A 25,821-nucleotide genomic window follows, 5' to 3' on the forward strand; every position below is an offset into this window, starting at 1 on the left:
TCACCCCTCCCGCCCCCAGGCTCCAGTCTGGTAATCCGGTTCCGGACTGGCTCTCTTCCCAGCGGCCCTCGGCCTGGTGACTCCCAGGGGCCGGGGGTCCTACTCCTCTTTCTCGAGGTGCAAACCTAGGAGACCAGCGACCAGGCCGCAGACCAGGCTCCGCGGCGCTTGAGATCGAGTGTTGGTAGAGCCCAGCATCGGCGGTGATGCCGCTCTCCACATCCCTGAGCCTCACTCCCTTTCCCCCGTGCAGAGGGCGCAGGACGCCCAGCACGTCCCGGCAGGCGCGCCCCGCGGGGGCTGGGGCCCTGGGGCCGGGCTGCAGGGCGGCGGGCGAGGGAGGCCCTGCGGAGGGGCCGCGTCCGGACCCTGGGGGCGGGCAGAGGGCTTCCCCCAAGCCGGTGCCACCCGGCCGACCCACAGTGCTGTGAAGGGTGGGGGGAACCCGGGCTCCGCCGGCCGCGCCTCCTGCCCCCGGGCCGCTACCCCCAACCCCCGCGGCCACGCCCGCAAGCGGCCCCCGGGCGTCCCGAAGGCCCGGCGCCGCTCTCTCTCAGGAGCGGAGCCTCGTCGCGTGCTGGGCATGCGCGGGCCGCGGGCCGGGGCCCGGTCCTCCCGGGAGGCGGAAGCTCGGCGCGGGGACGCGGCCGGGCGCGCGCAGCGGCGGGGTCGCGCGCCTCAGCCGGTCGCCGCGCACGCGCGGCCCGCGCCGACGCAGCACGGCCCCGAGGGCGCAAGCCCGCCGCCGCCGCCGCCGCCGCCGCCGCCGCCGCCGCTGCCGGGCCGGGATCGCTGTGCGCCCGCGGCGTGAGGCGTGGGAGGGAGCGCGGTCCCGGCGTCCGCGGCGCCGCCTGGCAGGCGTCTGCCCTCGTCTCCCGGCGCCCAGCGCCGCCCGAGTGAGTGCGGGGCCGGGGCGCGGGCCGGGGCGGGGGCCGGGGCGCGGGCCGGGGCGCGGGCGGGCGGGCCGCCTCCCGGCGCTGGGGCTTGGCAGGGCCGCGGCCCGCGGGCGGAGGGCCGCGAGGGGCCGAGCAGCCGGTCCGGGCGGCGGATGCGGCCGAGACGCGCCCCTCCCGCGCGCGGCTGGGAGGCCGGGGATGTGGAGGACGCGGGAGGGGCCCCGGGAGGGCGACTCTGTGGGGAGGCTCGGGATGTGGGGCGGCCCGGGGGCGCCGGGAGGCCGTGCGGCTCGGGGAGGCCAGGGACGGGGGAGGGCGAGGGGCCGGGTTCTGGGAGCAAGGCGGTGGGTGGAGGCCGGAGATGCGGGGAGGCCGGCGGGCTCGGGGAGCCCGGGGGACGTGGAGAGGCCGGGGGCTCCGGTAGACGGGGGGCGTTTGGGGGACATGAGGAGGCTGAGGGGCTCGTGGAAGGTGGGGAGGGCGGTGGATTCGGGGGCCTCGGAGAGGCGGAGGGTCTCGAGGCCGAAGCGCACCGGGAGGCCGGGGGTGGGGGCGGGGGCTTGGGGAGGCCCGCCGGCCTCCTTTGGAGCGGGCCGATTGCCTCAAAAACAAAAGGGGGGAGAGAGGAAGGAGGGGGAAGAGAGAAATCCTAGGGGACCCTGGGGGCATCACCCGGACCGGGAATGAAGACTGCCTGGCCCTCGGTCAGGGAAGGGCGGGCCTCGAACCCGGGTCTGCGTCGGCTCCTTTCCCCGCGGCTGGCGCTCAACTTGCTGTGGCCCCGTGGTTTTCTGGGCGATTGCCCTGGAGACCTCTTGATTCATTGTACCTCCAAGTTTCCTCCTCTTCCCACCCCAGCCCCCAGCTCTGCTGCCGGGGTAGGTGGAAGAACGACTTGCTGTTTCTCCTTTGCTTCCTTTTCTTTCCCAGGAGCAGGCGTGTGTGTGAGTGTGTGTGTGTGTGTGTGTGTGTGTGTGTGTGTGTTTACTTGGTTTTATTAATTGCAGGATTTAGCTTAACGCACTAAGGGTAAAAAGAAATTTTTCTTGAGTCATTTCAACAGTGTCTCATTCTTGCATAGTTAGCCTGCAGCTGGGTTTTTGGCAGGGAGACTGAGATAATAGTAATATTGTAGTAATTATGGGAATCGGTTGAAATATGTTCAAGCTGAAGGCGGTGTAAGAGTTTGGAGGTCTGTGCTTAAGGCCACTGTCGTTGGGATTCTTAGGTAGAATGTAAACATTTTCGTGGTTGGAAAAATAGGCCATTGCTATTTGAAATGAAATACCAGAGCCTCACCCTTAATATTTTATTTGTAAAAGGGGTAAAGAAAATAGTCTTGTCTTGCATATGGCACAGCTGAGAAAGCTGCTCCGTTGTTTGATCTCTGAAAATCTGAAAAGCATGGATGAAGTGATTGAAAGATCCGTGATGAATTAGCGTTCAACTTTTGTTGAGGTGCAGCATAGGTAACATTTTCATGCAACTGTATTTTCTAGATAACTTTTAACACCCTGCAATGTTTAAACACATGAAACTTTTTTAAATTAAATTTCATTTAAAAAAATTTTTTTTTATTTCTGAGAGAGAGAGAGGCAGTGTGAGCAGGAGAGGGTCAGAGAGAGAGGGAGACAGAATCTGAAACAGGCTCCAGGTTCTGAGCTAGCTGTCAGCTCGAGCTGGACTCGGGGCTTGAACCCAGTAACCGTGAGATCATGACCTGAGCCAAAGTCGGACGCTTAACCAACTGAGCCAACCAGGTGCCCCAACACATGAAACTTTTTTTTAAATTTTTTTTTAAATTATATCTGAGAGAGAGAGGGAGATAGTGTGAGCAGGGGAGGGTCAGAGAGAGAGGGAAACACAGAATCTGAAGCAGGCTCTGAGCTAGCTGTGAGGGCAGAGCCCGACGGGGGGCTCGAACCCACGAATCATGAGATCATGACCTGAGCCGAAGTCGGACGCTTAACCGACTGAGCCACCCAGGCGCCCCTCACCACCCAGGTGCCCCTCACATGAAACTTTTAAAGCAAGTTGTGATCGACTGTTTTTAGCATATGTTGGTTTCTATCTGTGGCAGCCCTTGGAGGGCGAATACTAGCTAAGCTACTAGTGGTCTTTTGAATACTTATGTTGTACTAGATGCTGTAGAAGCAGCAGATCAAGTAATTTCTTTTAGGTGATTATTAAATAGTCCAATTCAACATTGAAAACCGGGAAAAAATTGTTTAAAACACATTGGTCTCTTTTAAAGGATTCCAGTCAATGTAAAACGTCAGGCTATGCACTGAATAGAAGGACCTACACATTATTCAGAGATGATGCATCAAAAAGCAAGTCCTTGGTTGGGGCTCTTGGGCAGCTCAGTTGGCTAAGCATCTGACTTCAGTTCAGCTCATGATCTCATGGTTTGTGGGTTCGAGCCACGAATTGGTCTCTGTGCTGACAGCTCAGAGCCTGACAGCTCAGAGCCTGGAGGCTGTTTCTGATTCTGTGTCTCCCTCTCTCGCCCCTCCCCTGCTCACACTCTGTCTCTCAACAATAAATAAATGTAAAAAAAAAAAAAAAAAAAAAGCAAGTCTTTTCATCAATAAAGACATTAAATCCAAAACTTAGTATTTAAAGGTTTGGGGCATAGAATACAGGGGCAGAGGCCTGGATGAGATATGACTTCAGCCTCTTCAGGCGGGCAGTGCACTGGAGGTGAGTTGTGCTTAGGTTAGGAGTGAAGTTCCAGGAGGGAAGTGTCTGGGGAAGCCCGAGATTAAGAACCGCAGTGAGGCCGCTAAAATGTTTCTAACTGAAATGGTTTCTTTAACACTCTATGCCCATTGTCGGAAATTACAGAACTTAGTGTCCCAGTTCTTCAATTTGGGTTCTTCAGCGAGTCAGATAACTTCTCTTGCCCAGAAGTTGGAGACATTGTCTAAATAACAAAATTGTATTGTTAAAAATAGAACCTTTACAAAAAATGCTGATTTGTTGCTGCAGAAAAAAAATTGTTCCGGAATATATTTTCTATATACAGAATATATATTCAATACTGTAGTAAAAACAGTTTTGAAAATTACTGTTCTTTTTTGGATGTAAATTTTGAGTTAGAGACGTAGGATCTTAGTTTATGTTTAAAGATTTTATGGAAATCTTTTTCCCCCTGTATTTTTAAGTGTCTTAATTTTGAGAAAATAATTATCTTAAGAGTAGCACAACAAAAGATGAGATTCAGAGTTGTAATTCAGTATATAAAGCTTCAACTTCTAAAATTAAACATTTTCAACTTAGATTTTCAGCTAAAATTTTATTTTAAATTTCAATATAATTAAAAGTTCTATTATTTTTATCATTTGTGAAATGAGGGGATTTTTGCTTGTATATCAGTAAAGTTTAGTTTCTGTACTAGTTTATTTTGCCTTAAAGTTCTAGCTTAAGAACTTATTTTCATTACTGTATCTTTCATTAAAATCCCTTAAATAGCAAAAAATTGCTGTGGAGTCTTTGAGAATTTTTACTGATGCCTATATAAATTATTTGAAATGAAAATTTTAAAAACTTGGGCAAAGTAAATGACCTTATTTGAGTCAGTAGTAATAACCTCCAGGAAGTTTGTGAGTGCAGTCAGCACTCAAATATGAAGTTGCTCCTCTGTCCTTAGAAGGACCCTCACTGGAACAAGATGAGGTCAGTCCCAGGTGGTCTCTGGCTGTACCTGCGTGTCCCTGCCTCAACCAGCGACATTAAAAAGTTTTTTTTTTTTTTAATTTCCCTTCTGTAAACCATGTGTAGTAGTGGATTATGTGAACCCTTGATGTCCTTTTCTCTATACTAATATTTTGGCAGAGGTTTTTTTTTTTTTTTTCCCTTCCGTTTCATGACTACCAAAAGGCAGCCGAGTGCAGGAGAGATGGAATTCCTGTCTGCCACTTTCTGGCATTGATTTCTAGGAATTGTGCCAAATCTTACCATTCAGAACTGCATCAGTGTCTCTCTGATTATAAAGTAGCAGAAGAAGCCCCTCTGTTCCTATCTGTAACAATTGTATTGTGGGTTTTTTTGGTTTTTGTTTTTGGTTAGGCTCTGTGATGGGAATAAAATTCAGATAAGCATATGTAATTCTGCTTTCAGTTTAGATGGAATTTTTAGCACATGTTGTTAATTATAGTCTCATTTGCATAAGCACTAATGAAATGGTTTTTAGATGGAAGCATGAAATAAATATTTTCACCTGATTGGCACTGTTCCCACTTTTTAGCAGTGGAAAGCCTTTGAGAGGAAAGCCAGGAGTATCATCACAAAGTTTTTCACATGTGTTTCGGGACATGAAGGTGTTCACTTACAAACTTTGCATTTAATTAAAATAATCCTGCCTAGATCTTACTGATACACGTTGCCATTTACTGTTAACTCATTTTTCAGAACAAGAAAAATGACTAAAGTCATACATTTGAATATTAGCCACTGGCAGGAGAAGAGATGTCACGTCCTGGGCACCCGCGTGGGTACAGTGTGCTCTTGTCGGCGTTGCTACCCTTTTCCAGATGAATCCGATCTGGGCGATGAAACGTGCCAGACCTGAGCCGATTGTCATGCTGTAGCCCCTTCATTCCTCACCAGAGCCACACGCTCATTTTCCAGATGAGACACTGGGAGCTTGGGGTCCGAGGCGCCTGCCGTGGTTGCTTGGGCCATAGGTGGGAGAACCTGCTTGGCCAGGCCTGCTGGACCCTCCCTGCAGCCTCTGACCAGAGCGCCCGCCTTACAGATCGTACCCCGGCCTTCGGTGTGGGGGTGGGCAGGGTGCAAGGGAGATTACCGTGTCTGGGAAAGTTGAAATAGGTATATTTTCTATTTGAATCTGACCCTTTCATATCATGAAGTTATCATCTGGCCAGCATCGTGTACATAAACATCTTAATGAGCACACCGACATTGTTTAATGATGTTACATTAATTTAGAATTCGTTAAATAAAAACGTATGACGTATGGTGCGGTGATCAATGCTTCTTATTAAAGGATATGCTTTAGTAACTTCAGAATTTACACAGATTTTTCATTGGTGACCTTTTTGGGAGGAGGGCAGTGTTGTTTATGAATATGGTTTTGTGGGAAGCAAGGAGTAACGTAAGGGAAAAGTACATGGCACATTTCTCATACAGGTTTAATCCCCTTGTAGTAAATCCTAGTGTTTATAATCTCTAACACATTGGTGCTTTATACATGTTTCTGCAGTGAATGTGCTCATTCTCACCAATTTAGAATTTTCCATCCTGCTTTTTAAGAGTTGACGTGCTCTGTACTCCTTTATTTGGGGCCAGTGGACTAAAACCAAGGCTCAGAAGAACCTGGAAAGTTGTATCTTTGGGCTGTCTGTGCCTAGGATCTCCCTTCTGCCTCCATATTCTATCTTAAAAGTCCTGCCATCTGGTGCGTTCGATTCTGCTGTGAATGGTAGGTGCTTGTTGGGTCTACATGTGACCGAAGCACCATGTGTTTGTCTTTGATGGACTGAAGGGAGAGCGTGTTTGTAGAGCCTTCTGTATTTGTAGTGCCTTGTGTGTCTTACAGAATTTAAGCCCCAAGAGGGCAGAAACTTTGCTACACCCCCAGTGTCCGACACAGTGATAGCTGTTGAAGGAAAGACTGTGGGTGTCCCAGCTGGAGAACTGTCTGTGTCAGCCGTACACTGTCTTGTTTGCTCTGGTGGAAAGGAACCCTAAGATCCAAGTAGGACTTGATACCAGGGAAGAACGTGGATTATCTGTGTTTCTACTTTTGTCTGCCTTATTTTAGATTATAGATATCATTAAACTTGAGCCAGGACAAAGACAGTTCTCTGTCCCTTTACAGTTTTCAAATGTTTTTTTCTAGGAAAAATGATTTGTAGGAGTCCTTGGGACTCATTCTGTGTTCCGAAGACAGAAAATTGCTCAAGGTGACACAAAATGAATGGGGCTTAGAAAGGATCCTTAATTACCGGTCTCTAGAAGCTCTGATGTATCTTTTACTAATCAGTCGGACTCATCAGATACTTCACAAGGGTTTTACATTACGCCCTGGAGCCCTTTTTCAAAAGCCCATCTTCCTAAGGCTGCGCTGCTGCGAGTTCTGCCGCCAGGCCAACTCCCCCCTGACCTGCTGAGCCTTCTACTCTTACGTTGTTATTCCGGTTAAACATTTTGGCTGACAGCTCACTCACCTTCGTTCAGGGCAGGAAAGTCAGTCTTTGGGGAAGAAGAGTGGTTTGTTCTTTCTCTGCAGCCTCCTCCGGGCCTTGCTGGGACGGGAAACACGCGTGCGCGCACACACACTCCAGGAAACTTGAGGTTGTTTGCAGTGGCTTTCCCGGTGTGGCTGCCTCACTGTCACTGGGACCTGGATGGAAGTGCGCACGCTCCTGCCCCACCTCTGACCTCCTGAGTCAGCCCGGGGTGCGGCCCGCAGTCTGCCTGAACATGCTGTCCTGTCCATGAGCTTCTGTTGCACGCTGATGTCGGTGAGCCTCCGCGTTAGAGTGGGTGCAGGTCACCGCGGGCAGAGAGCCGTGGCGAGGGCAGGGGTGGGTGTCCTCTGGCCACTCAGGCTGCCGGAGGCGGCCTGCACTTCGAGACTCTTAAATATGTTCTTCAGGATTTGTAGGGTCTTGACAACTAATTTTGTTTAGGGAGTTTGAATGTTTTATGTCATTTAATTCTTTTGAATCTTGGTGTGGATTTTAGATGAATAATTTTGCATTAAAATAGCAGCTTGTGTGGCCCCTGGGCTTGTGGCTTTTGGCAGATAGCAGGAGAGTGTGTATGTGTGGGTGCTTAGGGCGCATGTTCCCCTGGAAGTTCTGTTTTGGTGCTGAGAAACTAACTGGCTCACTTACACTAGCGTCAGGATGATCTCCGAGTACTGGGGTGACTCCTAACGCAGTGTTGTGCGAACTGACTCTGTGCCTAGTGTTAAAGGCATATCTGAACTTATGTTTTATTTTCCTTTCGTCTTTTCCTTATTTCCTGAGAAAAGGGCTAGATAAAAGTTAGTATACAAAGACGGGATTGCGGATGTGCCTCCTGTCTGTTGTCTTATGTGGTTAGACGTACCTGTTGACAAGTAGAATATTGTAAGCTCAGGGTCAAGGCCTCTCGGTGTTATCCTGTACGTGTCTGTGGGTCCTTCACGGCTTGCTCGGACTGCTGTAGTAGGTTGGCCCTCAGGAATTTGTTTCATGACTGAGGAAGGGTCTGTCCCCTTGCTGGGGGCACCTTGCGGTCTGTAAGTCTATGAAAGTTGTCACAAAGGTGGAGAAGACAATTTGGGGATAGACAAGTAAAGTTAAGTTTACTGATCTCAAAACGAAGTACAAAGAATGTTTCCACGTACCTCCTCTGGTCCCCATCAGACTTTGAGTTGGAGGACGGAGCTCTGTGACGGTGAAAGTAAAAGAAATGAGCTGATGGGAAGATGCAGTCTGGAACAATTTCTTTCTCCTTAAATCGTTCAAGTGAAGTTAAAGTTCTAGTTCACAGTCCGTTGTAGACTGTGATCCCCATCGAAGGTACTTCTGCCTGCCCAGCCCATAGCAGCTTCTCAGGAAATGGCTCTCCTGCTGCTCCGCGCTAGCGCTAGGTCTTCTCTCGGATTACTCCTTCAGCCCCTCTCTCTGGCCGTGTGGTCGGCCCCCCTCGCCGGCCCCCCTCCCCCACCCCGCTGGTGGTTTCTGGTGTGTTGCTGCCTTGTGGTTTTAAATAGCCTTTTCCTGGTTACAGTGAGGTTGCATGCATATCTTTTTATATATTTTCTGGCCATTTGGATTCACTGTTTTGCGAAGTGCCCATTTTTTCTATTAGGTTATTTTTAAATCGATTTGTACACTTTATATATTCACAACACAGATTCTTTGTTGGGTGTGTCTTTTGCCACCGTCTCTTCCCACTTAGTCATACGCAGTTTTGCTAGTTCAGTGGTTGTTTTGTTTTGTTTTTGATGAATAGAAGTTCTTAAGTTTAATTATTGCCATTTATCAGTCTTTTCCTTTGTGGTTGATGCCTTTTCTTAGTTTCCCTACCCTGAGGTCACCAACTAATTCTCATTTACTTTCTAAATGCCTTTGTACTTTCGCTTTAACTTTATTATTCTCGTGGAATTGGTTTCGCTGTGTAGTCTGAAGAAGGAATCGGCTGCATCATCGGTTCACGGACATTTAGCTGTCCTGACTCCATTTACTAACAAGATAATCATTTGGGGCACTTGGGTGACTCAGTTCGTTATGCGTCCAACTCTTGATGCAGCTCCTGTTATGATCTTGTGGTTTGTGGGTTTGAGCCCCATGCTGGGCTCCACACAGACAGCACAGAACCTGCTGGGGATCGGCTCTCTCCCTCTCTTTCTGGCCCGCCCTCTTTCTCTCAAAATAAATAAATAAACATTAAAAAACAGAAAGATCCTCTTTCCCCCACGCTCTTCAGTGTCACCCCTTGTGAATGGAGCGTCCGTGTACAGGGGCCTCTGTTTTTTGGACCCCTCAGTCCCACAGGCACTGCTCGCTCCAAGCTGCCTGAGTCCCTGTAGGTCGGTGACGGGTCTTACCCCGCTTGGGGCCTCTTTAGGCTTCCTCGGCTACCCTTGGCCCTTTGCAGATCTGTATCTGTTTTAGAATCACTTCCTAACTTCCGAAGAATTTCTCCCTGATGTCGCCCGGGATGATATTGAATATGATCAGTGTGTGGAGAGTTGTTTCTAGTTCTGAGTTATTACAAATAGAGCCCATGAATAATTTTGTTCATGGGGCGCCTGGGTGGCTTAGTCGGTTAAGCGTCCGACTTTCGCTTGGGTCATGATCTCACGGTTCGTGGGTTCGAGCCCCGCGTCGGGCTCTGTGCTGACTGCCAGTTCAGAGCCTGGAGCCTGTTTCAGTCTGTGACTCCCTCTCTCTCTGACCCTCCCCTGCTCACGCTGTCTCTCTCTCTCTCTCCTAAAAATAAATAAAAAAAAATAAAAAAAAAATAATTTTGTTCAAGGCTTCATGTGGACGTAGGCTTTCGTTTCTCCTGGAATGGTGGGTCTAGGACTGTAATGGCTGCATCAAGTGGCAGGTGTATGTTTGACTTTTTAAGAAGGTGTCAAACTCTGTTCTAGACGGCTGGGCCGTTTGTACCCTCCCAGTCCTGTGGGAGAGTTCCAGTTGCCTCCGATCGTTGGGGCAACACTTGGTACGGCTGGTCTTGTAGCTTTGGCCATTCTCATAGGTGTGTCATGGCCTTTTGTTGCGGTTTTACTTTGTTTCCCAAATACCTAATGATGTTGAGTATCTTTTCATAGGCTTTTTACTACTCATAGATCTTCTTTGGTGTTCAGATCTTTTTTGCCCATTAATTTTTTTTCTTATTGGTGGGTTCCTTATATATTCTGAACGTAAGTCTTTATTAGATGCCTGCTGTGCCTGTCTCTGACGCTGCGACTTGTGTTTTACATCCTCTTAATAGGGTCTCGAAGAGCAGAAGTTATGAATTTTGATGATGTCTTGTGTATCAACTTGTTGTTTTATGGACTGTGCTTTTCTGGTTTCACAGTTGTGAAATGATTGCCTGATCCTGGGTCTCGAAGGTTTTCTCCTGGGTTGCCCCCACCCCCGCCCCTGCTCCCCTCTAGAAAAGTTTCAGGTTTTACATTAGGTCTGTGATGCATTTTGAGATACTTTTTATTTATGCTGTGGGATATTATTTGTAGGATTCTTCATTTATTTAAAAAAATTTTTTAATGTTTTATTTATTTCTGAGAGAGAGAGAGAGAGAGGGAGAGAGAGAGACAGCATGAGCAGGGGAGGGTCAGAGAGAGGAGATACAGAATCTGAAACAGGCTCCAGGCTCTGAGCTGACAGCACAGAGCCTGATGTGGGTCTCGAACCCCCGAACCGTGAGATCATGACCTGAACTGAAGTTGGATGCTTAACCGACTGAGCCACCCAGGCACTCCAGGGTTCTTCATTTAATTCTCAATATTTGTAGGACTCTTTTGAGCATAGAATGAAGATTTAGCCCCTCTAGAGAGCATGGAGTTTTCTTTTTGGCTTCAGCCCGTTTGGGATCGCCTTAAGCCAAGTTTAAAGTTGAGGTTTTTTGGAGCACCTGATGCTGGAATCTTACTGGAGAGGGTTTCTCTTCTCTTGAGCTGTGTAGCCTCAGGGTCCTGCTTATGGAGGTAGGGTTTTGGGCTAGACATGCTGGGGACCTAGCTTCTGATTCCTATCCCCCTTTGCCTGCACTGTTGTAAAAGTGAAAGTTGAAAATGTCCAGAATCGGCAGGTGACTTCAGGGCAAAGGTGGCTTCTGTGCTTGTTTATCTTTTTGGGTTCCTGATTTCAGTTTAATTTGGGCCTGGTATTTCCTTGTTGTCTTGTCAGGTTTTGGCTGCTTTTAAGATTTTTAAAGTATTCTATCCATCTTTTTTTTAAGTCTTTCTCAGAGGGAGGGTTGGGCCTCATAACCTGGCTTGTAGTTGAGGAGCCAAGGAAAATTCTTTTTCATTTTACTCCGTGTTAGAGTCTAGCCTTGGATCTGCTGCCGTCGTTAGCCACGTGTGCCTGTTTAAATTAAGATTAAGTGAAAGTAAAAGTCCTGTTTCACAGTCACACTAGCCCCAGTTCAAGTGTTCAGCACCCACATGTGGCTAGTGGCCCACCCCTCTGGACGCTGCGGAGATGGAACATTTTCATCATCATGGAACGTTCTCTTGGGCAGTGCTGGCTGGGCTCTCGCAAACCTCATCAGGGATTTGTAGTGGGACGAGGGTCTGCACTGCACCAAGGACACCAATATGGGTGTTCTTGCTGTTTCCAGTGTGATTTTTCCTGGAGTCAGATGGTTGAGCCCCTTTAATAGGCTTATCGTGGAGCCTCTCCATAAGGTGCTGTGTGGGTTCTCGGCTGGTGGAGGCGGCATGATGGGAAGATGTGGTGTGCTGAGTCGGAAACCATGAAGTACTGATAATTACACGCATCTGCCTTGTGCTTACTGTGGGTGCCTGATTCATTTTTGTTTATAAAAATTTTCATTAACTTCAAAATTATCAAAATTAATGAGTCAGAAATTATATTTTATCCCTCCCATAAAATCTCAGGTATTAGTGAGTGAAGATTCTAGGTGTCGTAGTTTGTGTAAGGAAAAGGTCTTCTTAATGGAAAGAGCATCGTATTTAGGAAACAAAGTCGAGGTTCAAGCATTGGTGTTTTGCCTTTAGCCATGTGACTTCTAACACTGTCCTTATCTATAAACTCTAGTATCTATGATCTCAGCCTTTGAGGTTCTCTGTGCAGTTACTGTGTAAAATGTGTGCAGATGCAAAGTGCTGGCATTGTTGCCCCACGAACAATGCAGGGGTTAAGGGCATGGACTGCCCCGTAGTTGAAAACCCGCAGTTAACGCATATTTTGTTAATTTTTAAAAATGTTTGTTTATTTTTGAGAGAGGTGGACAGAGAGAGAGAGGGACAGAGTGCGAGCAGGGGAGGGGCAGAGAGAGAGGGAGACACAGAATCCGAAACAGGCTCTGGGCTCTGAGCTGTCAGCACAGAGCCCAACAGGGGGCTTGAGCCCACGAACCGTGAGATCATGACCTGAGCCAAAGTCGGATGCTTAACGGACTGAGCCACCCAGGTGTCCCTTTCTTTTTTTAAAATTTTTTCATGTTTAACGCATATTTTGTGTGTGTATGATATACTGTATTCTCATAATAAAGGGAGCTACAGAAAAGAGGATGTGAAGAAAATGATAAAATACATTTACTGTGCAGTATTTATTGAAAACAATCTGTGCATAAGTGGACCCAGTGGTTCAAGAGTCAGCAGTATTGAATGACTGTCTTGTGCGTGGTGTCATGCCTGCGGGGGCCACTGATGGGGGGGTAGGGGGCAGGAGGGGAACGATGCAGTCAGAGGGCAGCCGGACGCCCGCAGTGGGAGTGCCATAGCTGAGTGGTCCGGGGACCTGGAGGCCACGTCCCCAGTTGTGGTCAAGCTCACAGGTTGGTAAGCTTTCTCTCTTGAAGGCCAGACAGTACATGTTTCAGGCTTTGCGGGCCACACTGGGCCTGCCGCAAATCTTTTTTTTTTTTTTAATAACCCTTTGAAAAGGTAAAAACCTTTCTTAGTCCAGGAATCATACAGAATCTGGCTGTGGACCAAATGCTGTGACCTCCGCAGGTCTGGCTGTCTGCAGGGGTCTGCAGAAATACAGTGGAAGATGGGAGGCAGGCAGGGCCTTCCGGGGGACACGCCCATGTCAAGGTGCAGAGGTGTGAGAGGCTGGAGCTTGTGGAACCGATCACTTACAGCGGCCTTTGGGAGGACAGGCTGGGTTGGGTAGAGAAGGGGGTGAGGTTGTTACCATCAGCAGGATCAAAGCAGTGTGCGCTTGACTCTGATGGGAGCCGATTTCTACGGCAGGAGGATGGCTGCGCCGAGTTCAAGAGTCGGTCAGGGAGGTGTCGCCAGGGTGCACTTCAGAGGGGAGAGGGGCCAGACCCTTGTCATTAAAGAAATGGCTGCCTGGTGTCACCCAGCTAGTAAAGTGATGGGCAAAGTTCAGATGGTCTGATTTAACAGCCTGTGTTCTCTTAATTATACAATTATGTTGTACACACAAGTGAAGAAGGCCTTAATTAAGGGCACGACTGAGGCACTGGAGAGACAGGTGATTTGAAGCCTGTTTCTGAGTCTGTCTCTAAGGCTCTGGCCAGGGAAATGAGGAGGCTGAGAGAGGGGGTGTCCAGGGCAATTCCAGGATGACCCCCAGATTGCTCCCTCGGTAAAATGTCTACAGAGATCTTTTTGCTTTTAAGTGCCGCCTGATCAGACTGTTGCTTGAGGAGGGAATGCTCTCTCCTAGGTCCGTGAACCCCAGGAACGGAAATCAGAAGTGTGTGTGCATACGTGCCAGTTGTTTTCCCTGGGAGGGTTTGCTCCGGCTTTCGTCAGATTGTCAACAGTGAGCCCCGCCCCAAGGGGGGCCCGCTGTTTGTGGTTAGATTGTAGGCCTCTGACACCCTCTGCGCAGGGGTGAGGCTGTGAGGGAGGCTCAGCATCCTGATCCCAGGACTCTTGTAATGTCACACATCCCAGACTCTGCAGAAAACACAAGCACATGCACACGTCTCCTGAGCCCAGCTCAACCAACCGGCAATTAAGACGTTTCCCCTGGCCTCCCCGTGCCCCTCCAAAGGACAAAACAAGTCACCGATTTGGTCCACGGAAGGCCAGCCAGGCGTTTGGAACTTGGATTGGCGTGGATGTTTCCACACGTTGCTGTGCAGAGGTGGAGCTGAAGTTGATCAACTCTTAGGCATATCTTAGTCACGTGGCTGTGAGAGCGGGAGCAGCGTCACTGTTAGTGGCAGGGAGTATAGTTTTCCATACGCTCAGAAGTGTGCTAGTACTTAATAGTTGTAAGATAGTACTTAACTCACGTTGTAACGGTCAGCTCTTCACATCAGCACGTGTAGGAGGGGCCGGAAGCTGGTGGTTAATGTTTGAAGGAGCGCCAGGCAGGTTCATCTGGTGTTCTGGGGTCTACACTGGATTGGTTCATGTCTGCTATCAGCATTAATACGTGTAATTTAGAATTACAGACTTCACATTATAGTAATCCAGCAGAGATTTGCCGTGTTGGCTGATACTTGGATGTCCTGTAGGAGATGAATCTTTGAGTGGAGGGTTTGGACATGGGTTTGTGGCTGAGAAATTTTCCCTTTTCCTGTTAAGAAAAATTGTGGCCTCCATTAAGCACCAAGTGTCATGAATGGCAGAGGTAGAAGAAATGCTGGAATTTGGTGATGGTGTAGAAGTTAAAAGTGAAAAAAACCTTAGGCTTTTTAAGATGTCACCCTGCAGACTTCATGCTGGGTATAGTCGTGATTGCCGTGTAGCAGAACGTTTGGAATCTCCTTGCTTGTATCATGGCCCAAAAAAGGCTTGCTTTTTGCTTTGGAAAAATACACAAGTTGTGTCCTAAGGCGTTGGCTTGATGTAACAGGTGGCAGGATAACTGGGTTTAGATGCAGGTTGTCTACAGAAGCATTAATTTTTGACAGGTCACGATTGAGTGTTTGTTTGGCTGGGGAAGAGTTGATGTTTGATTTTCATCTGTCCTTCCTGCCGTTTCATTGGAAATTTTAAACTTTTCCATGGGGTGTTTGTCTCCTTTATTCTTACTGTTTTATATAGTCCAGGATTTTAGAAGTTGATCTAAATTTGGGGCTCACCTGGTCCAGAGCTCTCACTTCAGAGTTGAAGAAATAACCCACAGAGGGCAGGTGGCTCTTTGATGTGAAGGAGGGGAACCCTCAAGCTCTCTTGACTTTCAGTTCACTGGTGATCTTTTTAGGAGGTGAGGAGGGTGTGAAGAAGCTTATAAAACTCAAGTTTCCTGTTAATTGTCAGGAGATTGAAAAAAAAAAATGGATGTAATCGACAAATGGGTGAGAAGTGGATGTCATTGACTCTGTCGCCCAAACTGTTGCCAAGTAGTGTGTGGTTTGCATCCACGTTATCTTGGATATTTGAGAAATGACAAAATAAGTCTTACACATTTGTATATTCTAGGTTTTACAGACTAGTAATGCCACTTCTCATTGATCTGTCAAACTTAAAGCGTTTTCGTGAGGCCCTCTTGAACATGTACCCTGATGAGGATTCATTAGCAAGAAGTCTTGGGGTGCCCAGTGGGCTCAGTGGCTCTTGACTTTGGGGTCATGAGTTCAAGTCCCACGTTGGGTGTAGAGATTACTTAAATAAGTAAATAAATTAAGAAAATAAAAAGAATACAGTCACTGACTGAAAGTAGTGTCCTTACAAATCACTGAAGAGAGTGGATAGAAATGCAAACGCCTGGTGTCTTCCCCCAGAGATGTTACCACTCCTGATGCACAAGCCAGTGACTTGCATTTTAAACTAGCGTCCTCGCATGCTGAGAAGCACTGCTGTAGTGTCGGTGAAAATACACTGTAAATCACCAAACACCGGGGTTTGGGAGGCCCTGAGGCCACTTGCAGGCCCCATCGCTCACTAGAAGGAATTGCAGAACTCAGAAACCCTGTTTATACTGTCATGGTTTATTATGGTGCAGGGATGCAGACAAAAGTCAGCAGAGGAAAGGCTCAGAGGGCCAAGTCCGAGAATGAGCACGCATGAGCTTCTGGTTGTCCTTCTCCCATGGAAGCCATGCCAGTTTCTCCCGGCACCGGTACTGCCAACAAGGGAGGCTCTCCTGAGCTTGGTGTCTGGGATATTTATGGCGGTGACCCCATAGGCACTGCCTGCATGGTTGAGTTTAGTCTCCAGCCCCCCCAGAGATCAGGCTGGTGTTGTGTGGCCCAAGCCTCCACCAGAAATCACATTGTTAGCGGAGACTAACCTTGGGTGTGACCCAAGGCCCCCAGCTAAACGAAGACAGCCGTCTCAGGCAGGAGGTTCAAAGGGCTGAGAGAGGACTTCCCAGGAACTGGGCAATGACCGAATCTTTCTTGGGGCAAGGTTAATCCTTTACTGCATGAAGCCTAAGAAAGTAAATTATTATTTATTTCTGTCATTACTGGAGAGTTCAAGAAATCATTGCTTTTAGGTGGAAGATATGTTGCAACCACATGTGTATACTTTAGTACTCAACTAAAATATCAGAATTTCTGCACATGGGTGAAGATGTCTCCAGAAGCATGTCATACTTGACACCTGTCGCAATGTTTTCATTAGGAATTTGAATAAAGATCAGGAGGTAATGCTGGGACACTTCTCATTTTTAGAATCAGAATTTTAAAATATTTCGACAGGTTGTAACAAAGTGCTCAAATCAATGAGGTAAATTTTATCAGGAGCAAAAGTAAAATGGCAGACCTAAGTTGAAAAGAAAAAACCAGCCGAGAGGCTAAAGATGTGGGAAATAAGCGTTAGCTGTACCTGTTTGCAGAAGGTCCGGGGAGGCTGGCTGAAAGGGATTGGCAGGCTTCTCTGTAAAGGGGCAGATGGTAGATATTTTAGGTTTTGCAGACTAATAGGCAAAATGAAGGATATTATGTAAGGACTTATGTAACAAGAGAACACGAATTTCTACAACATTTTTACTGACAGAATTCCAAATAATAGTTGAGTGTGTGTGTGTGTGTGTGTGTGTGTATGCGTATATTTTATAATACAGGCCTACTAAGAAGCATGGAATTCTTTTTTAGGGGGAAGGTTGGATAACACTTTTCTTCATCGGAGTTCAAACTTAGCGTTCCCTGCCATCAGGATCGGTTACAAATGTTCATGTCTTGACGCTGAACTGCAAGGAAGTTTTACACACTTCATCTCTAAAAATGACTTCATGCTGATAGGTGCTCTCAGATACAGTTTGGAGGTGTATATCATTTTAATTTAGCATATTGTTTCGCAGACACGGAATTCCATTAGATTTTTTGATATTTGCCTTTTAGCATATCATTACATTGCAGATTAATCTCTTCTGATTGACGGTTAGATGGAAGACCTTAGTTCCATAGTGAACAGGGTTTAGAAATATGTAAATTTTCACTTGCATCAAGGCTCAAAAAATGCTGCTGAAACTGTAGTTTGAATTCAGAAAATCTGCTGCAGATATGTGTGGGGATGGAAACCCCGCCTCTCTTTTTAACTCTTTTTTAAGACTTTATTTTTAAGTAATCTCTATACCCACTGTGGGACTCGAACTCACAACTCCGAGATCAAGGGTCATGGGCTCTTCAGACTGAGCCAGCCAGCCGCCTGTCTCTTTCTAACCTTGGATGGCATGGGAAGTGTGTGACCCCACTGGGCGTTATTTGTGATTGAGATGTTTGTGGTGACTTGAGCCGAACCGTGAGATCATGACCTGAGTCAAAGTCAGATGCCCAACCGACTGAGCCCCCCAGGTACCCCATAAGCAGCAGCTCCTTAATCCTCACGGCCCTAACTGGTTACTACCCTTTTTCCATTTTACATGTGAGAAAACAAAGTCCAAAAAAAGTTAAGAAATTTTCCAAGGTCACACAGCAAACAAGAGAGATCAGGCATTCAAACACCAGCTTATTAGCACTCTCAGGATCATGATGCTGGGGACATGGGTGCTAGGGGACGGGGTAGCTGGTTAAGCAGCCGACTCTTGATTTTAGCTAAGGCTAAAGTCACGTTGACTCCTTGAATAAACAGCCGGGCAATATGGGTAACACTTGTTGACTCAGCAGCAGCCAAGGGAATCCACTGCATCACGTGCCTCGTTCCTTAACCGTCAGCGCTGTTCTGAGGTCCTCGCCTCTGAGCAACTGTTCTTTCGCAAAGGCAAGTAGTTTTAAACAAGTTTACTCTCTCTCAGCATGTTTCCTCCTCTGTTCGAACATAATTTAATGAACTCCTTGTCCGCCGTGTAAACAGAGAGACTGTTCAGGGTTTGGAGCAGAGAAGTGACGCCATCTGATTCAGATTTGGAATCAGTCTGCCGTGTTGAGAGTGTACACTGGGGTGGCGAGAGGCCTGTCCCAGAGCACTGTGGTCACTGGGCTTCTCTTCCTTCATTTATTCATTTTTAGAGAGAAAGAGCATGAATGGGGAAAGGGCCGAGAGAGAAAGGGAAACAGAGAATCTCAAGCAGGCTCTGCACTGTCAGCGCAGAGCCTGATGTGGAGCTTGACCTCAGAACCTTGAGTACATGACCGGAGCTGAAATCCAGAGTTGGCTGCTCAACTGACTGAGCCATTCGGGCGCCCTGCCAGACATTTCTTAGCACAGGGAATTCGAATCCATCACTGCTACTGGGAGGGTGGGCAGAAGTCATGAGTAATTCTTTTTTCATTTTGCCAGCCTTGCCTCTTACTAGTTAACTTCAACCCCAAGCTGTATCAGGAAGGGGTTTTGAGCCATGTAGCTCTGCCTTCTCCTTGGTGATGCACTGAAGGCAGAGTTAGTGGCCGTGCTGCAGTGTTGACAAGAGTCTAGCACAACAGCGGGGCTGCTGGTCTGAGCCAGAGGTTATATGTTTTAAGGCTGTTAGTGAAGACACGGCATGTGAAGGGAGCTTGCCGGGGAGGTGAGCGTGGCTAAGAGGAGAAAGGACAGAGCCTTGGGGAAGTCTGGAATCAACTGGTTTGGAGATGAGGAGAGAGGAGAATCACAAGACGGGAGTAGGAGATCAGCTCTTGCCGGTTGCTGCCACAAGGTCGAGACCTGAGCCGTAGTGATTGGGTGGAGCGGTGCAGAGGTTATTGGTGGTCTCGGGATGGAGAAGTTTCTGTGCAGTGGTGGATGCCAAAGTCGGTGGGTTTAAGGGATAGAAGGAAAAGAAGAATTTGTGATATCAAATATGTTGTATATATGCTTGTTTGTAGAATTATTTGTATAGTAGTTTCTGAAGCCCTTATGTGCCATGTTAACATTTGTTTCATCTTGGTATTGGCTTATCTTGGTTTTCTTTTTTCATGGGAATTGTTTTCCTGGCTCTTCCTATGCTGAGTAAGTTTGGGGTGTGTCCTCAGCACTTAGGCTGTCACGTTAGGAGACTCTCTGTCACACTTAAGTCTGCTGATTTGGTGCTGGCGTGAATTCCAGCCTGTCCTTCCTTCCTGCTCTGTAGTTTTACTTTTCAGAGTCCTCAGGTGGTTTCTGCAGTTATTCTGCCCAGGGTTTCTGTGCTCCCTCACTCTCCCTTCCCTAGATCGGGGACCCTCCACTTTGCAGACCTTTCCCATCACACAGGTAACCATCTCCAGGTTCAGCTGGATTCCGTCAGATGCCCAGGCGACTGTCTCTCATGATCAGTCACCGCTCCCAGCACTGCAGGAGATTTACTTCTAGATGCTTCTTGAATTGGGTTCATGGCTCCTTCTTTTGGTGTCTCTGTCAGGTAGACAAAATGATCCATAGCTGCTAGTTCTTGTGAGTATGAAGGGTTGCTGTATCTTGAATATATTAACTGTGCCTATTAACTAATTTGAGTAGAATAGTGATTCTTTCACATTTTTAAGCTTTCGTAGAGTAGAATTTTCTGGGGATATTGCATGTAGTGTAGAATAGAAGGGTGGTTAAGAATGGGTGTTGGACAGGCCTGCTTTGAATTTCGGATTTGGTCCTTGTTCCCTGCATGTTCACCCGGTTACTTAAGCCCTAAATCTGTTTTCTTGTCTGTTAAGTGGAGATTATCATAACTCTTTTATAAATGTGATACAACATGGCTCTTAGTACATGGCCACTCATAGCACTAATCACTTTTTAGGGAAGAATCAGCCCGAAGTTCAGTAAATACAGTTCCTAACAATGTAGTTACTTCTGCTATGGGAAATTTAAAAGTGAATCTTAACCCTTCCCTCATTAGTTTGACCAGTGTGTCTAAGAAGTGGAAGCAGTTTATATTCAGTATTTACTTTGTGTGTGTTACAGGCAACTTATTGTTGTTACTGTTGCTAATAATGGTTTTTCAGAAAGTAGTAACTTTACCTCTTCTTTTCCCTTAACGGATTCGTGTTGTCAGTAGCTGATGACCGCTTGGACGGCAGACCCCGTACCACGCCCTGGCACAGAGATGAAGGGGATGTGGGGATCTATGACCTATGACCTTTGAGCTGCTCCACAGTCTAGTAGTAGAATGTGTTTGGCTAGAAAATTATTTTGAAGCATAAAGAAGCTTTTGTCAGCCTGATAATTTTCATAATCATATTCACGTTCTTGATATGTTTTTGGCATTTCATAAAGTTACTTCTGACCGGTGTTCTTTCAGAGCACAGGTTGTAGCTTGTCCGAGTGCAGAAGCTGCTGGAAGGACCAAACTTAGAGGAAGGGACACCTGTGTGAAGTGGTTGTAGAGTTTGTACATCAGGGACCTTCACAGACGATTTAAATTGCTGGGATGTTACACACTACGAAACCATGGACTTGGGCTTTATTTGGCAGCTAGCATCAAAAAGACCATGTCTTTGCCAGGGGCTCAGCCTACATGCCTGATTTAGGCCAGATATCTTATAACTTGTCAATATGTCATGTTGAATATTACTCAGTTTTACTTTAGAATTTTTCTGTCATGTTGGCTTTGGAGCCCAGATCATGTCCATCGTGCTAACAGTGATAATATCTGGTTAACTTGGGAAGCTGGAGCAGCGTCATGATTCTTTTTTTTTTTTGAGAGAGAGAGAGGGAGGAGGGAGAGAGACTCTTAAGAGAGGGAGAATCTGACACAGGGTTCTATACCATGACCGTGAAATCATAACCTTAGCTAAAATCAAGAGTCGGCTGCTTAACCAGCTACCCCCTCCCCTAGCACCCATGTCCCCAGCATCATGATCCTGAGAGTGCTAATAAGCTGGTGTTTGAATGCCTGATCTCTCTTGTCTGCTGTGTGACCTTGGAAAATTTCTTTTTTTGGACTTTGTTTTCTCACATGTAAAATGGAAAAAGGGTAGTAACCAGTTAGGGCCGTGAGGATTAAGGAGCTGCTGCTTATGGGGTACCTGGGGGGCTCAGTCGGTTGGGCATCTGACTTTGACTCAGGTCATGATCTCACAGTTCATGGGTTCGAGCCCCATGTCAGGCTCTGCTGACAGCTCAGAGAGCCTGGAGCCTGCTATGGATTCTGTGTCTCCCTCTCTCTGTCCCTTGTGTTCTCTCTCTTTCTCTCTCAAAAATAAACAAACATTAAAAAAAAAAAAAAAAGCTGGTGTTTGTAAAGCACTTGGGAGAGAGCTGTGACCCCACCCCTCCTGAGATGCCGGCTATGACTGTTGTCGGGTCGTGTAAGAGGCGGGTGTCAGGGACTGTCCAGGCCGGGCCGTGTGCTGGAATGAGAGCGCCGTGCTGATGGAAGCATGCTCTGTGCCAAGGGAGCGCAGAGTCAGAGTGTGCTGTGGCTGCCAGGAGGTCTTAGTTTGCGTGTTAGAGGGAGAGGGTTCAGATCAGCCCGGGCATCTCTGCAGACGTAGCTTAAAACGTACCCACTGAGGACAAGAAGGTGGAGAGTGTCCATCTTACAAATATTATCAAGGAGCTGACAATATGTTTCATTGTATAATGAGCCAATTTAATTTTTCTGTGTCTGGGGCAAAAGAATTTATGCATTTTAATTATACAGTTTGGGAAATATCTAATTTTCTGCACTATTTGAACAATTTCAAATTTTTATGCTTATATTTTATCAGTTCCATAGTTAAGAAGCACAGAGTCATACTCTCAATAAAGATCAGGTTGTGCGATGCATCGGAGTGCCGGCTCTGGCCTGCCACAAGGTCCTGCCTGCGGCGCGGGTACAGATGACACGCGTGTTGCCGTTTTTCTGGAACTCTCCTAAGACACAGCATTAGGCGAGGGCCGCTATGAGGCACTCTGAGCCCGCGTGTACAGCCACTTATTCATCGTTAGGCCTTCACGCGTCTAGTACGTGTTTACTGATCGTGTAAGCACGGTTTCGGTGTTCGGCCCCGTGTCCGCTGCTGCGCATACGGGGGTGAGCGGGACCCACACGTGGGGGAGGCGGGCACCCTGCCTGCGCGCTCAGCGGGGAGGGGGCTGCTGCTGGCACGCTTACGCAGGCTCCGTGAGTGACGTTTTCAGGATCACAGGCCTCACAGAAAGAAGGCCAAAAAAAGAGGGCTTTGGTCTAAAAGAGCAAATGTTACTTACCTGCGGCAGCCACTGGGGCTTTCTTGACCTTCACTTCGGCTTTATTTAACAGTGCTTACATCACTTCCCTGAGGTGCGGGCCCCCAGGCTGCAGAGCTACAAGAGGCCGTCGTCGCCCCAGAATCTCGCTGTTTGGGTGGTGGAGCCTCGGACAGGCGAGGTCTCCCCTCTGCTCTGCCCTGTTGAACAGGGAGCCACAGCTCGGGAGTCTTTCGGGGCAGGGCCGTGTCTCTCCTGTCCACTGCCATGTGTCGCAGTGGTGCAGTGCGTGGCACGTGTCAGTCACTCGGCAGATACCTGTGTCCCATGAAGGAGTGCTGAGGGGTGCAGGAGAGAGGCGTCTCACCTGGGCGGGGGGAAGGCTCCCGCTACACGCGTGGCCACTTGAGCCAGGGGAGGGACCGGCAGATGGCGTGGAGGTGTGACCGAGGCCACAGGTCTTTCTGTAACCTGTGAATGGCTTAATTTTGTGGGAGACCGCGTGAGAGGCACACTGGGCGTGATCGGTCAGGGACCAACAGGTCCTATCGAGGGGTCGGGACTATCTCTTCTTCAGACGTAAGAATTCCAAAGTTCCAGAAACTAGGCGTCCCGGGGCCCAGGCTGGCACTGTTTTCATATCACACGGTGCATGTGATGTCAGAAAAGTAGCCTCAGGTCTTGGGTCCCATTAGTGATAGCTGCGCTGTGCAAGCCCTGGATGAACTTTTCATCTTTTGGGAGGAATGAGGATATAGGATAAATATTTGTTTTCTCAGGGGTAAAAAAAAAAAAAAAAAAGTTGAAGCTCTTCAAAGGCCAGCAAGGGCTGTATGTCTTTGAACCTGAGCTCTCTAGAAGGCTGGCAGGTATGCATAGTAGGTACTTGGTATGTGAATAAGTGCTGTTGTGTGCACTCACAGCAGGCCCCGTGCTGGGCTCTGAACGGCCACCGTTAGGTGACCCGTGGCCCTTTCCAGAGGGTCTTTCCAGCCGAGCGAGGGGAGAGAAGTCAGCCAGTGCCGGTGGTGCAGGGGGCAGCCCTGCGGTAGAGCGTGCGCACCGTGGTGTGATGGCGGGGGTCTTTCTTTGACTGTTCGGTTGCCCACGTTCTTAACCCTTTGGTTCCCTGTTGCTTATTTTCCCCATACTTTCCAGTAGCCTCTTAGTCATTTTTCCACATGGCTGGTCCTATAGACTCAGCTCTTCTTCACATTTTATTTCTGGGAGATGACTTCTTGGAGATCTCTGTTCTTTTCTGAGCTGGTTGCTCCTTAGGCCTTTTTTTTTTTTTTTTTAAATTTTTAAAACGTTTTATTTCTGAGAGAGAGAGAGAGACAGACAGACAGAGACAGTGTGAGTAGGGGAGGGGCAGAGAGAGAGGGAGACACAGAATCTGAAACAGGCTCCAGGCTCTGAGCTGTCAGCACAGAGCCCGACGCGGGGCTTGAACCCAGGAACCGTGAGATCAGGACCTGGGCTGAAGTCGGTCGCAGGCGCCCCAGGCCTTTTACTGTGTTGTCCCAGACGTTCCTTTGTTCTCAGCCTCAGGCTTTTCTTCAGAGTTGGATTTTACGTTTGTGGCTCTCTGGTTTTGTCCTTCACGGACTTCCTCATTTGGGTGGAGTATGTCATCCAGGGGTGAATCACTTTAAAAAGATGGTACAATTGGGGCACCTGGGGGGCTAGGCTGAGCGTCCGACTTCGGCTCCTGTCATGATGGTGCGGTTCATGAGTTCGAGCCTCTGTGCTGACAGCTCGGAGCCTGGATTCTCTGTCTCCCTCTCTCTCTGCCCCTCCCCTGCTTACACTCTGCCTCTGTCTCTCTCCAGAATAAGTGAACATTGAAAAAACATTAAATGTAAAAAGATGGTTACGGTGTCTTTGGGCAAGGTGAAGACAGCCTTCCGTGTTCCCTCCTTTTGCGCAGCTCTCTGCCAGCCTGGACTGGCTTCCCCCGCCAGGGCGCACAGCCTCCATCCGGAACCTCCCCTCGTCATCCTCCTGGGGCCTCCCTGTCCCCTCTTCACGGAAGGTCACGCCCTCCTCACTTTTTGTTGAAGCTCATGTTTTGGTGGGAGGGTTTCTTCAGTGGCTTCTGACACAGGATGTTTGGGAGATAAACTGAGACCTTGCAGGGTGGAAACTTGGTGAGAGTCTGCTGGGTGTAGAGCTCCGTACTGGCTTTCCTTTCTGTTCACGAATTCAAAGATTGCCCCATTGCCTTCTTGTTTCCATGTTACTGTTTTTGAATTCAGAAGCTGTTCTGATTTATTCTCTGGTTAACTTTCCCCTCCCATCTTTAGAAGCCGTAGGAGGTTTAAAATTTGTCCAAGTGTTTTGAAATGTCATGATGGTAATACTTTGTGTGGCTCCATTTTCATCTACTGTTCTGCATATTCAGCGAGTCCCCTCATTCTGGCAGCTGGTACTCAGTTCTGGGAAGAGTTTTTGGCATTATTGTGCTGAGGTTTTCTCCCTTTTGTTTTTTTATTTTGTCTTTCTGGAAGTCTTATTATCCAGAACTTGGCTCTTCTGGACAAAGGTTGTAATTTTCTTAATACTTTTTTCTTGTTCTTTATTTCCTTCCTTCCTTTGCTTCTCCTCATATTTCTCTCTCTCTCTTTTTTTATTCTGTTTTCAGGGAGATGATTTCAATTTGACTTAACCTTTTTCTTTAGTTTATTGTTTCTGTTTTCAGAAAGCTTCCTTAGATTTCCAGGGCTCTTTTTCTATTCTTTTAAAAGAGCATCCTATTTTTGTTTATTGATTGCAGTGTCTTCTTATCCATAGATTATCTATTATCCATGGATCCATAGATCCATGATAGTTTGTGCAGTCTGTGTTTCTTTCAGGTTCCACTCCTGTCTGACACAGGACAAAGGTGGGCTCCTTTGACTTCAGGATATTGTGCGGGTGGCCATTTGTTGGGGGTCCTCAGTATTAGTATCTTTGGATCTATCTTCTTGGGTTGATCAGATTTCCAAGAAATCTTCTCCAGTGTCTTTCCTGTAGAGTTCTGGGCATCTGGGAGCCAAGTGTGAACGTGTGTGTGTGGGCTGTGGTACGGGAGCCGGAGAATTCACCACTGCTGCGCGCGCGTGCAGGGAGCAGAGAATTCACAACCGGCTGTGCGCGCGTGCAGGGAGCCGGAGAATTCACCATTTTCACCTGCGACTGTGAGCACATGCAGGGAGCGGAGAATTCACCACTGGCTGTGCACACGTGCAAGGAGCCGGAGAATTCACCATTTTCACCTGCGACTGTGAGCACATGCAGGGAGCGGAGAATTCACCACTGGCTGTACACACGTGCAAGGAGCCGGAG

At 47.9% G+C, this 25,821-nt stretch overlaps 1 protein-coding gene across 7 annotated transcripts in view; it reads left to right on the plus strand.

Annotated features, from left to right (window-relative positions):
- The first annotated feature begins 717 nt into the window (after positions 1-717).
- PTK2 (protein tyrosine kinase 2) overlaps positions 718-25,821 on the plus strand; it is a 253,318-nt gene continuing 228,214 nt past the window's right edge. For 3 of the 7 annotated variants that reach the window (XM_039232968.1, XM_039232969.1, XM_039232975.1), the window contains exon 1: positions 720-896. The gene's annotated coding sequence lies outside the window, so the exon portion shown is untranslated. Of the gene's footprint in view, positions 897-25,821 lie in introns of all 7 variants that reach the window. The other 4 variants (XM_039232967.1, XM_039232971.1, XM_039232974.1 and 1 more) reach the window with 3 other exon arrangements.

This window comes from Hyaena hyaena, unplaced genomic scaffold (genome assembly GCF_003009895.1).
Source record: "Hyaena hyaena isolate Hyena2069 unplaced genomic scaffold, ASM300989v1 scaffold_69, whole genome shotgun sequence".
In the NCBI taxonomy this organism is placed as follows: Eukaryota; Metazoa; Chordata; class Mammalia; order Carnivora; family Hyaenidae; genus Hyaena; species Hyaena hyaena.